Here is a 12,409-nt window from a genome sequence, read left to right as displayed (position 1 = left end):
AAAAATGGTTGTTCTTAATTTGCATCTCCACCATAACAACAAATTGTTAGAACTAAAATACAGATGGGAATTTTATAGCTTCTCAGAAATGAAGCAGGAATTGGCCAATGGGCCTTCTCAGAAATGAAGCAGGAATTGGCCAATGGGCCTTAGCAGTAGCTACAAGTTTTTCAGCATGAGGCATCTCAAAAGTGTTTTAACCGTACAGAACTTTTCTGTACTTTTGGCCTTTTATCTCAAGGATGAATCAAAAAAAAAAAAAAAAAAAAAAGGAAAAAAAACCCAAGAAAAATAAAAAAAAGAACAAACCCTACCAAATATATATATATATAACATGACTAAGATAATAAGCACAATCAGTAACATATATAGAAAAAGAACCCATGGTTTTTAACTTTCAACCTTGTCTTCTCAACACACTCTCGAAAATGGAATTGTTTCCCTATCTGCCTTGAAACATTTTGGAGCAAAAAACACTCTAAGGTCCTGATAGGTGTTTTGGTCAAAAATCCCTTCTTCTGGTTTTCTGTCCATAAGCAGAGTAATGGAGGGGAAAACTGGTAGCTGGCCAAAGGAGGTAGGAAGAGTGATCATCATCCACAACACTGGGGCTAAAGAAATTTCCACAGAAAATTACCTGCCTTATTACTTCTTCATGTGTTGGGTTGAAAGCTCAGAATCTGTTTCCATGTTTCCCATCCCTCGAATGTTCTATTTCACAGAATTCGAGCCCCTCAAACTTCAGTCCTGCCAGAACAGCCCGCCACGTGCTGTCATAGGGGATCTGCTGATGCCCACTGACTCTTACCAGTCTAGTGCTTGTCACTGTTGCAGATCAAGAACTACTGAATAGTTCTGATTAATGCTCTTAGAGTGGTTGAAAACAAGGAAAGAATGACTAGACATTTGTATGATCAAATCCCCTGATGGAATAAAAACATACCAGGACAACAAGCTTAATAAATGTATTCATTGTCATAAGAAGGGAGATGAAGGGTCCAAAAGATTACTTGCATACTTACTGTTCTAAATCCCTTGTTATCTGGTAAATTGCAAAGGATGCCCGGCTTTCACCAAAATGCAAATCAGATTAAAATGTGAAGCCTTACACTTTACTGGATAGAAAACTTCATCGTCCATTTTTAAATCTTAGAGATTGCGATGTTGTCCTGGTTTAGGGCAAATTTGGAGGAGAATTTCCAAATTAGGGCCCCTCCCCCCAACTGGTTCGGGAAGGATTCCTCAGAGAGAAGTGGAACGAACCTGTTCATTTAATAGGCACAGCACCCCCCAGCACGCAAAAGGAACAATTCTGGATGACAGCACTCTGAAAAAGATGACAAATTCAGAAAGTCTCTCTTGGGGGGGTGGTCACTTTGTTCTCAGTCCCTCCGGCACTGGGCCAGCTGCTGCAGGCCACAAGGTGCAAACTCTCGGTGTTTCCCAGGTCCCAGTCCGGAGCAGGTTCAAAATGGTCAGGAAGACCTGAAGGAGAAACGGTCCAGGAAGAAATTTGGACAGTTTAGCTAAACTAGCTAATGAGCAAAAGCAAGCAGAAGCGAAGCAAGCAAGAGTGAGAGAGAGCAAAGCCAAAAGCAAAAGCAGAAAAAGCAAAAGCTGCAGTCTCTGTGTCCCGCCAGGTTGATAAGAAAACCAAAACAAAACATTCCCTCTTCAGAGCCAGTCTTAAAGGTACAGAACATAATATCCAACATTCACAGAACACATGAATGGGGATACAAGCATCATAACGTCACCCTAGGACAGATGTATTTCCTATTAATACCTTAATATTAATAAGGTTTAGAGCTGGAATTCAGAAGGAAAAGAAAGCTATTTTGAATTCATTCTATTCAATCATCTTGTCTGGGCTGTCTCTTCCTGCTTTTCACTTCTGAAACTCTGTATGAAAGGCATAGAGTTCTGGATTAATTCTTTTCAGTTTCCCCTGTTATTCTTAACAGTTTCCCCTGTTATTCTTCTTTAAAGGCAAACCTGGAAAAATCCACACTTTCTTTCCCAACCACTTCTAAAATTCCATTGAGAAGCAAAAAACCCCATCAAACAACTAAATCTCTGCTCCAATTTGTAGGAAAAATCCCCATGCCATTAACTGCTTTCCTAACATTTTCTTTCTCTTGTATTAATATGGCAACCTTTTCTTGCTTTTATAGATTAGAACCAAATTCTTAAAGCTATAAGGAAACACAGGTTTACTGTAGCTGATTCTGAGATACAGTAGTCCAGCAAGGAGTTCAGACCTCAAAAGAAGAGTCTGTACAACTAGATTCAGCACAACGTTGAGACATATTAGCTATTTTTCAAGAAAAGCCGCCAAAATGAAACTGCTTAGACTTCTATACTATCATGGGTGCCTGCTTCCAGAACCTGACCTAAGTTGCTGGAAACTAGCTGCAATATTACTGCAAACAATGCTGTGAATGTAGGACATTGTTATTCTTCTCTTCCATTGAAAACCACAAGTGGAGTTGCGTCATTTTCTTAAAAATTCTCTATTTCCTTCCAAACTGCTAAAATAATGATAAATCAAGTGTTCTGTTCATACAGTTTAAATCTAATAATGTTCAAAATGAAAAAAAAAAAAATTCATTCAGATATGGTCTGCAATAATACAGCCGAGACAAGATGAACCAGTCTGGCCTACAAAATAAAGTGAAGCAGAATTTGGGAATTTGGAACACCTTACGATGTAATATTTAAAGAAAAAAAAGAAATAAAATGTAACCTACCCAAACTCAATCAGTGATGCACCGACAGAGAAAAAAGAACTAATTACTACTAATATTTCTTTCATTCTCAGACAAGAAGTTAAATGATCCTCTTGAATGCGCGGAAGATTGTTGCGAAAGACAGCAGCCTTCTTCTTTACAACATATTCTTCAGAACTCCAGGAGACAAATCATTAGAGCTATGAGGCTCTTTCTCTCTGTAAAACTTCCAGAGCATAGCCAAGATTATATTCCTTTAGAGATCCTCACTGCCCTGGGAGACTGGTGGAGAGTCTACAGCTCCAGTACATCAGCCAGACGCTCTGCCTTATTTAGCATGGCTACTGCAGCAAGGACATCATCTCTACTGGCTTTCTATCCAAAATATATGCAAGGCACAACAAAGAATATAGCCAAAACACTGAGCACAGCTTATGGCCTTCAAAACAAAAATCTCACCATGGCAATACTGGATCTTCTGATCCAAACCATCAGGAAACATTTCTTTAGAGGCGAAAAAAGCTCCTGTTGATTGTACAAAAAATAGTGATGTAAACCAGAGTTGCATGACCCAATATTTCTATTGAACTGGAACTATTTTGATCAATATTATGGATCCATTTCTTTTCAGGGCATTTGGTAAAAAATGTAAAGTATAGTTTAAAAGGAATTATTGGATGCGTACTAAGTACTAGGGATTAGTTAAGGTGTTGGTTTTGCATGGCTTGGTTTTTGGTGGGGAGGGAAGAAGCCAGCCACAGAAGTGAATCTTTTGTGAAAAGCTCCTAGAAGCTTCCTCCATGCCTGGCAAAGTGAATCCCTGCTTGGCACTAAGAACAGACATGCTGCTAAGCCAATTAGACAAGCAGTAATATATTTAAGAAGGAAATCAAAACTGCAGCCAGTTAACTTTTAAGTTTGCTAATTTTTTGGTTGGCACCTCTTCTGGTTTGAAAGCAAAAGCAGCAAGAGATGCTGTCGCTGTTGCAGTGTGTGTTTTTGATTGCAATGCAGTTTGAGTAGTCAGTTTTATAATACTTCCGGTTTTGTGCTGTTGTAGCATATTTTATTATTAATGGATTGTTCCTTTCCCCCCGTGGTGTTAGTTTTTGCCCTAGTTGTCCATCTCCCCAAAGACCTGCCCTTTTGTTCCCTTTTCCTCCTCCCACTGAATGTCAATCCCTCCCCAAGCCTGCCCCTTTCTCTAGAAACTTCCCTATCAATTTTATAGTCTTCAAAACCCCATTGGTTTGTTTAAGTTATTCTCCTCCCCTGTAGTCCCCTATTGGTTTAAACATTGTATTCCCCGCCTTGTGGTCCACCCCCAGTTGCTCCCAGTGTGTTAAAGATTGTATCCTCCTCTGGGACCTCTCCCCATTTCTAAGTTGATGTATGCGTTTGAGTCAGTGTCTTTCTGTCCCTGACCCTCCAGGGAAGAAACTCCTTTGGAAAACATACAGAAGACCTCTCCCTGTTCCTTGTCCCTGCCCTCGGCGCAGTCCTATCCCCAATGCAGTCCACCTGTGCCATAGAGCAGCTGTGCCCTACAGCTGCACCCTGGATTCGACAGCTTTCTGGGGGCAGCCCACTCTGGCTGTTGGTGTCAGGAGCTAGTCGGTCTGAAGAAATCCAGCATGGCAGCAAGACTCCAAGTCAGAAATACAATTTATTAGGAAAAGGGGAAAAACCAAATACATGCAATAATACAAAAGAAAAACCACGGACAGAATACGACCTGTCACCCTGCTAGTTAGGGTGGTGGCAGCAGTCCGGATGAAATGGTCTTGTTGAAGTGGTGATCCTGTAGAAACCATCTGGTAGCTCTTGTCCTCTGAAGACCAGTGGGTGAGGGTGGCCGTTCTTCTAGGAAGCCAGTGGAAAGACTGCTTGTGGTGTCCCAAAACTCAGATTCTATCCAGCTGGGGATGCTTAGCTCCTGCCCCCTGGGCAGAGCATCTTGCAATGGGCTCAAATTGTTCTGAGTCATGCAGTGGTTCCTTGATTACCCTTTAAACAGAAATGGCTCCTGGAGGGAGTCATCTCTGAGTCATGTGGCAAGACATGGATGGCCCCGTTAAGAGATAAGGAGATAAGGAAAAAACGATGCCCCTCCCGGTTTCAGCAGCTCTTGAGGTTGGGAGCAGAATACATTTTTATATTGTAGCCTAGGACAATACAGGATGAATGCTTTTGCATTTGCAGGAGGTTTGTGTGGATTTGAAAAGCATCCTTATAGCAGAGGCACAAAAGTATTCTCATACCCTTTTAAATCATCTTCAAACCAAGCAATTCTCACAAGAAGGTAACGCATGAATGACTTGCAAGTGAGTTGAAGAAACACGGCAAAGATAAGTAGTGTTCAACTGCAGAGAATCGTTTAGGGACACCATACCTTTATATACCTTTATATTTTAAATCAGGAAGCATGGATGGACCGTTTTTTTCCCCTTAGTTGACTACAGAACCAGCGGTCCCTTGCGGGAGGGTGTTTGGATTCAAGATGACACTGGCAGCTAAGAGCATGGCTACATAGAAGGTGCTACTTTTAGACCAGAACATTCAACTACTTAAAGGCAGATAGGAGAATAGCTGACTAGTGACAGCTCTGAGCAGAAGAGCCTGTGGCTTATCCTGTGGGAACAATAGTAAGACATTTCAATTGAAAAACCCCATTCATTTCCAAGGACCAAACATCAGTAAAAATAAAAGGTCAAGTAAAGACACCCTAGTGCTCTTCTTATCAGAAGCATGTTCCTCCATATGAGAGCATTTAGGAAAGGACAGTCCACTCATAAAGAAAGGTGTGCCAGTTAGAAAACCTGTAGAACAATACAAGACAAACTCACACAATATACATCCTCAAATGCAAAATGAAGAAATAATCATTTCAAGCTTCCGTGGAATTAATTGCATTTTATTTGTTCTTTTCATTTCAGCTGCTATCAAGTTATTTTTTAAGACTGAATTTTATGAATTCAGCAAAGCTCTCTTTTTGAATGTCTGCATACCCCTATAAAACACTGAGGTGACAAAGAGAACGGCAGTGGAAGGAAACCTGGTCCACCTCCCCCTCCTTGAAGCTTTAGGCCAGCGAGTGATTAGAATTTAGTCACTTCATTTGCTTTACCAAGAGAGAATGTTTTCTAGCCTTTATCTTTCCTTTTGGAGCTGATTCACTTTGTAGTCATAAATTCTTGACTCAGTTGGTGAGAAACAATGGCATTACAGCCGTGGATGTTAAAGTGCACTGATGGGAAATGAAGTTTTCATCTTCAGGTCCTTGCTTCAGTAAATCTTCCAAATTCATCAGAAAGAAAGTTCCCAGACCAGTAATCCCCACTCAGATGACCTAATTCAAATAGTCTGTAGGCATAAGAGGCATCAAGCAGGTGCTGTCATCTGTTAGGGGAATACCCAGCCAGTACATGATTGTCTAGTTAGGCGGCAACAATTTTGGAAATAATTTAGTTTTTTTGTATTGCAAGTGAATGGTCAATACATTTTATTAGTGGATACGGGTAAAAGAATGTCTTCTGCATCCTTTCAGAGGGGAAGCTTCCCTAGATCTAAAGCTGCTCAGCTCCACGATAGGATGCTTTGTCTGAAAAGGGAACTCAAGTCTTTGTCCTTTTGGATTGCTTCCATAGTTTTTCACTCACTCTTCAGGTACCTGTTAATACGTTCTCTTATCCCTTGCAAACTTTTATGGGCATAGTCACTGAATTGGTACGTATTCCATGAAGTCCACAGGCCCTGTTGAGATGCAGCCACAGGTCTCAAGGGTGTTAGCAGATGTTATTCTGAGGCCACTCCTAATGATGTTTGATGGATCATAGTGACTGAGGAAAGTGCCCAAAGACTGGATGAAAGCAAATGTCACCCATCTTGGAAAAAGGCAACTAGGAGGACTTGGAAAAGTACAAGCCAGCCAGCCAGCGTCATTTTTATCCCCAGGAAGTTGATGGAGCAGCTATTGCTGGAAAGCATTGCCAGGCACATGAAGGAGGACAAAATAACATAGTCAGCATGGATTTACCAGGGGAACTTCATGCTGAACAACTTTTTAAACTCCTCTGATGAATCAACTTGCCCGGTAGATGAAGGGAATATTGTCTGCCTGGGCTTCAGGAAGGTTTTTGACATTTCTCTAGGTGGCAGCACACATACATCCCAGAAGGAATAGTGCAAAGAGGAGGGAACCAGTGTCTTTTCAAGGATGCTCAGTGAAAAGACAAGAGGCAGTAGGCACACACTGAAATACAGGAGATTGCCTCTGCACATCAGCAAATGATTTTTTACTGTGAGGGCGACTGAACCACGGCACAGACTGCCCAGAAAGATTGTGGAGCCTGGATCTTTGAAGACATGAAAAGTACACCCAGATATAATCCTGGGCAAGAGGCTCTAGGTAGCCTGGTTTAAGCAGGGGGGTTGGACCTGGTGAGCCCCACTGACGCCTTCCACTCTCGTTCATTCTGTGCTAGTGAATTCTCTTAGAGATGCATTTCAAGCACTGGCATGACAAAGATCTGTGCAGAGAGAGATCCAAATGGACATGGGATCTAAGTTCCTTAAGTAGTGCTCAAGAAGAATGCAAAACTCTGGGATAAGTGTCTCTTCCATAACTGAATCCCTTTCATGGGAAAATTCCCCAGCTATAGAAAGATCTTCTGATAGGCATGCTTAAGACTGACACTGGCTGAGCAAATTTCTCCCTATGTGTGTTTAAGACCAGTTAGGATCTTCACCAATACTGTTGTCAACATAGTCACAGAATGTATATTGTTAAGAAGGGACAACTTACATCAGAATGGCAAATATTGGTCCACAAAATGTATTAATGTATGGGAACTATCTACTTGGGTTGAAAATAAAAAGAAAGAGTTAGTCTTTATTTATCAATTTCATCCCAATATTGATAAGGTAAGAAAAAGACCTTAGTCCTTAACCTTCTTAACTCAAACAAAGATTTTTAAAAATTCCTTGTAAAAAATGTATCCTAATTATCAGACTATGAAACAATTTTAGTTGGGAAAAAAGTTCCAAAATTGTGTAGATAGTGGTAAAGAAGCCAAGAAAATAGGTAAGAAACAAAAAGAGAGCAAAAGAGTCAGCTTCAGTCTGCAAGCTCGTTCTAGAAGTAATCTGCTAGAAAAAGGAACCCCCAGTTGAATTTCCAATGTATTCATGCACTTGATTCAGTAACTAGTCAATGTAAAAACCAATCCTTTTGTACGACTTCTCCCAGCAACAAAAACTCCAGCAGCTTGACACCACCATCATGCCTGTCCCAGATGTACTTTAAAAGAAATGATCCTTTCTTGAAACTCTGTTTGCATAAAAGTTGCAAGACATTGGAGGGATTCTCCACATTCTCATTTCTCCGTGTGGCTTGAAAGTATATTTGATAAAATATGCAACAAAGCATATGATTTATAAGGTAGGGTAAAATGGATGATTTGGGAATTGATCTCTTGTTGATATTAAACTTCATATCCACTCTCTGTGAAGTTTCTAAAACAAATGATGGAGCTGAGGCATGAATCTGCCACAACAAGTGTTAAGCAAACATACACACTCCCCTTCACATGCCCCCCTTCCACACACACCTAGGCCCACGCAGAGGTCAGCATAGCAGATGATGAACACCTTGGAAAAGACCGAAATGCTAAATACCTCTCTTTGTGGGCAAAATAGCTGGTGCAACAATTCAAATATCTGGTGTAAAAATTCTGTTTAATATCTACTTCCTATTTAAAACACAGCTTTTCATTTAATTATATGTAGGGAATATTTTCATATTATTTGTTTCTTTACAATTACTTCATTCTCATGTGTTGTATGTCTAGGAATATTTTCTTCTAAAGATAGAAAAAAATAGATAATATCTTTTCAGAAGAAAACATTGGTTTATACAATTTTAAACCATCATGATATGGAAGAATTCTTTTGTCCCTCACTAAGGTGGAAGAACTATTTGGATCACAGATCATTTACAATGAAATACTTTACCTTTTTAAGATGCTTTCAGTCAATTTTATATCCTCATTGCTTATTCATTGTAAACAGTAATTTTTCAGTGAAGGGAAAGTGTGTGGTATATCTGCATTATGTTCAAACCCAATTCCTACTAAAGGCCAGGCTGAACCCCAGTAAATAATGTCCTGAATGATATTTTGCCGCCTTCTTTGGCACTTCATGAAATCCTAACATGAGGAAGTGTGGAAATACAGAGATTTTGTCCCATGTAGAAACCCATCCCATGTATTTTATGCTGTAATTCTTCTCTCTTTTAAAATTTGCTATCTTCTGCATAGTTTTCATTAACCTGTTACAGTAGTGAAAATCACAGATCAAGGTAATTTTGTAACACTTTGATTTTACCCCAAGAGCTGAGGGAAAACTTGCTCCTATACTTCAATCTGAGTTTCTTCTAGATTCAAACTTTGTTTCTCTACCATCAAGAGTCTCCTGTGTTGCTGCTCAAAGCCCCATCCAACCTGACCTTGAATACTTTCAGGGATGGGACACCCACTACTTCTCTGGGCAACCTGTTCCAGTGTTCCATCACCCCCACAGTAAAAAATGTCTTCCTTTCATCTAATATGTGCCAGAAGTATTAAATCTAGGCATATAAACTTTGAGGAAAGGTTTGAAATTCTTTTGATTTGAATCACATTTTATATGAATACTGACTTACAGGTGACTAAAATATGTTGATGGGCATTTGAGCTGACACTTTTTGAAAAGGTGCATGGAATTTAAAATTAAAACCAGCACCATTAAAAGCTTTGTGCCGTTTTCTTTTTCCTCTGGTATTCAAAATTGCATATATCAAATATCTGTGCTTCATACAAAGCTCTTAGACACTCTCAGAAAAAAGCTTTTCTTTCAGACTAAGTTGCAGTTTACGTAGAACACTAGTACTAGTGAAGGTTTTTCTGGGCATAGGGGGAACACCTTCTCATTGGATTTGTGTGCAGAATGCATTTTATCCAAACTGGAAAATTGATCCCAGCTGTGTTCTAGTCATCATTCTTACTGCATCAGGCCTGAAGATTCTGTGAAAAGTAGCCTGTGGACCTTGAACATAGCTCATGTGAAACAGATGAGAGGCGATGGAGAAGTTGAGGGAGAGAATAAAGAGCATATGGCCCAGTACAGACTAACAATTGTTTGGCACCCTTTAAAGGCTGTGTTTGACAAGCAGGGCTGAAGCAGGTCTGCAAAATATCCGGGAGATCAAAATCCATTGAAGCAAATTGCCCTGGCCAGTCACCTTGCTGCCGATAATTCCCTCTCCATACCAGCTGATCAGGCCTAACAATGCTGCTGCAGAAGTATTGTGAAAAAGGTAGGCATATTTTCACAGATGCAGGGGAAAATCCCCTTGGATGATGGTTCCAAGGGATTACTTGATGGAGCAAGTTATGTACCCTTATCTACCGTGCAATATCTAAGTTGGTGAGTTCACTATCTGTCAGCATCACTTTAGAAAATAAATGTTTGATGCACAAAAAAATATTTCATATGTCCTGTCTACCTGCTTCATTTCAACCAATGAATAGGCTACGTTCCATCAGCAAAGGGTTTATGATCCTATGTTTCTTTAAACTGTGGTAATTCTTTATTTTTTTCTAAATCAGACACTGTCTATTCATAAGATTCAGATGTCCATGGCAGGAGTGTAATTAAATTCACATGTTAAAAAATAACCTTCTTCTTGTTATCTTTTTATTAAATTACTGACATGTAACATCAGTCTGAGAGCTGAAGAAAACCCCTTCATTTGCTGTTTGCCAAGTATCATCTATGTGATACAAATTCTGCTTGAGAAATCACACCCGTACATTGCCATGTAGCACTACTAGTAATGCTTTCACAACCTTTTCTTCATCATTAGGTCTTTTGGTGCAGTGAATGATTAGAACATAAGCAAGGGCATTTGTTCAAGATGCTCCAGAAAGAGCTGTGGTCTGTTCTCTTCTTTGCTGCCTATGTTAGCGCTGAGCTGCAAAAAATGAAAGATTACTAGGAAAAGTGTTACTTTCAGTCTAAACTTGTAAATGATGTTTGGAATACCCTGTTAAATGACAAGGTGCTCTTTTAAAATATGGCATCTTAAGGGAAAATGTCAGCTTTAAAAAGGTTTTGAGACAGTTGCTTCTGGAAAAAAAAAAAAAAAACAACAAAAGAATTGGAGGCATCTAAGGTCTTTAGGCATACTATTTTGAAGATTGATTCAAACCACAGTTTCTTCATATAGGAAGAGCAGAGGACCATAGATGCAACCCATTTGAAAATGGATTTCTATATGTTTCTGGTTGGGATTACCAGACATCATTTCTTGTGAAGTCGAGGGACTGCAGTTAGCACTCCAATAATTTCCTTCCCTGAAATTCAACTGCATTTGCTCCTTTTTCCAGAGTCCCCATTTATTAGTGAAGGTATGCTCTATCTATGCATTAGAATATTCCATTAGAGTGTGTGACTCATACTTGCTAGTTAAAATTAGCTGGAACGGAATGGATAGTTACAGTTGCTTGTATACAATAGTCTTATTTTGGCAAGTTTTCTTTAGACAATGTTGAAGCAGCACTAGCAAATAGGAAGTACAGCTTGCAGCAGGGAAGGACACTCTTCTGCTTTCTCAAGTTTCCTGTAGTTAAATAGACGCCAAAAGGCTTTTCCTAGTACTACTACTGTCTTGTAGGAATACTTGATCTAATCCTATCTTTGATCAAATTACGAATGGGTTACTTTTCTACAAGGCAGAACATTTTTCTTTTAATAATATGTATTTTGTAAGGTGGAAACATGAACTTGTGCACCAGTCACGTGGAATGTACTCCTTATTAAGTTTCACAACCTTCTTTAGAAAATATTGACTGTGTGTAACTTCAAAAGAAGAATTCTGGGCATCTTCATTCTATTGATGTAATTGTTTTTCTGCCATGCTGGTATTGTTTTCTATCATTTTTACCAACAGAAATATTTTTCCCTGACACCTATGGAAAAGACCTATGTTTACTCAACAGTGCGGCATCAGTACATTGTTTAGAATGATTTCAACATGGTCCCAAACATATCGGACAGCTAGACAGCAGAGGTTAGCAACAGGGAATGGGAATAACTTCTGAACCGTTTCAGTAGATTTCCCAGGAAGGGAAAATTGCTTTCTGCCACTGCAAATTTTCCCAGAGATTTTGTCTGGTTAAGAGTTGCATCAAAAGAGTATTTTTGCACAAACCTTGGGGCAAGCTCTGTCTCCGATTTACTAGTGAATGCAAAGAGGGTGAAAGTGCTGCTTCAAAGCCCTCTGTGTGCTTTCTGTACCAAGAGGGGGGTGACCCCAGAAATAAGTTTTGATCTCTCTTCAGAACACAAGGCATGTCATCACCTCATTCATCTTCTTCTGGGACTCATAGCATCTTAAGACTAAGAAGCTCTCTTGCTTGCTGAAGTGCGTTCAGCAAAAAAACCTTGTCTCATCAGCAAATTTGAACACAACTACAGTCGAGTCAATTCCAATGCTGGCAGGGCAATACTCTACCCCACTAGTAACACGCCACTATTAGAAGACTGTGTAAAACTATTTTTGTACAAAGTAATCGGAGGGAAAAATAGAATTGGGAAGAACTGCACATTGTTCTGGAAAAAAGTCTCCTGCCTCAGTCTTA

At 39.7% G+C, this 12,409-nt stretch overlaps 1 long non-coding RNA gene across 1 annotated transcript; it reads right to left on the bottom strand.

Moving 5' to 3' along the window:
- Positions 1-956: 956 nt before the first annotated feature.
- Positions 957-10,668, bottom strand: LOC118692761 (uncharacterized). Its single transcript, XR_004981182.2, has 2 exons — positions 3,189-10,668; positions 957-1,485 (listed from the first exon to the last, which is right to left on the bottom strand). It is a non-coding gene; the product is annotated as an uncharacterized LOC118692761 (long non-coding RNA).
- Between the last annotated feature and the right edge of the window lie 1,741 nt (positions 10,669-12,409).

The sequence above is a fragment of the Molothrus ater genome, chromosome 16 (genome assembly GCF_012460135.2).
Source record: "Molothrus ater isolate BHLD 08-10-18 breed brown headed cowbird chromosome 16, BPBGC_Mater_1.1, whole genome shotgun sequence".
NCBI lineage: Eukaryota > Metazoa > Chordata > Aves > Passeriformes > Icteridae > Molothrus > Molothrus ater.
This window is presented reverse-complemented; position numbering and strand designations above follow the sequence as displayed.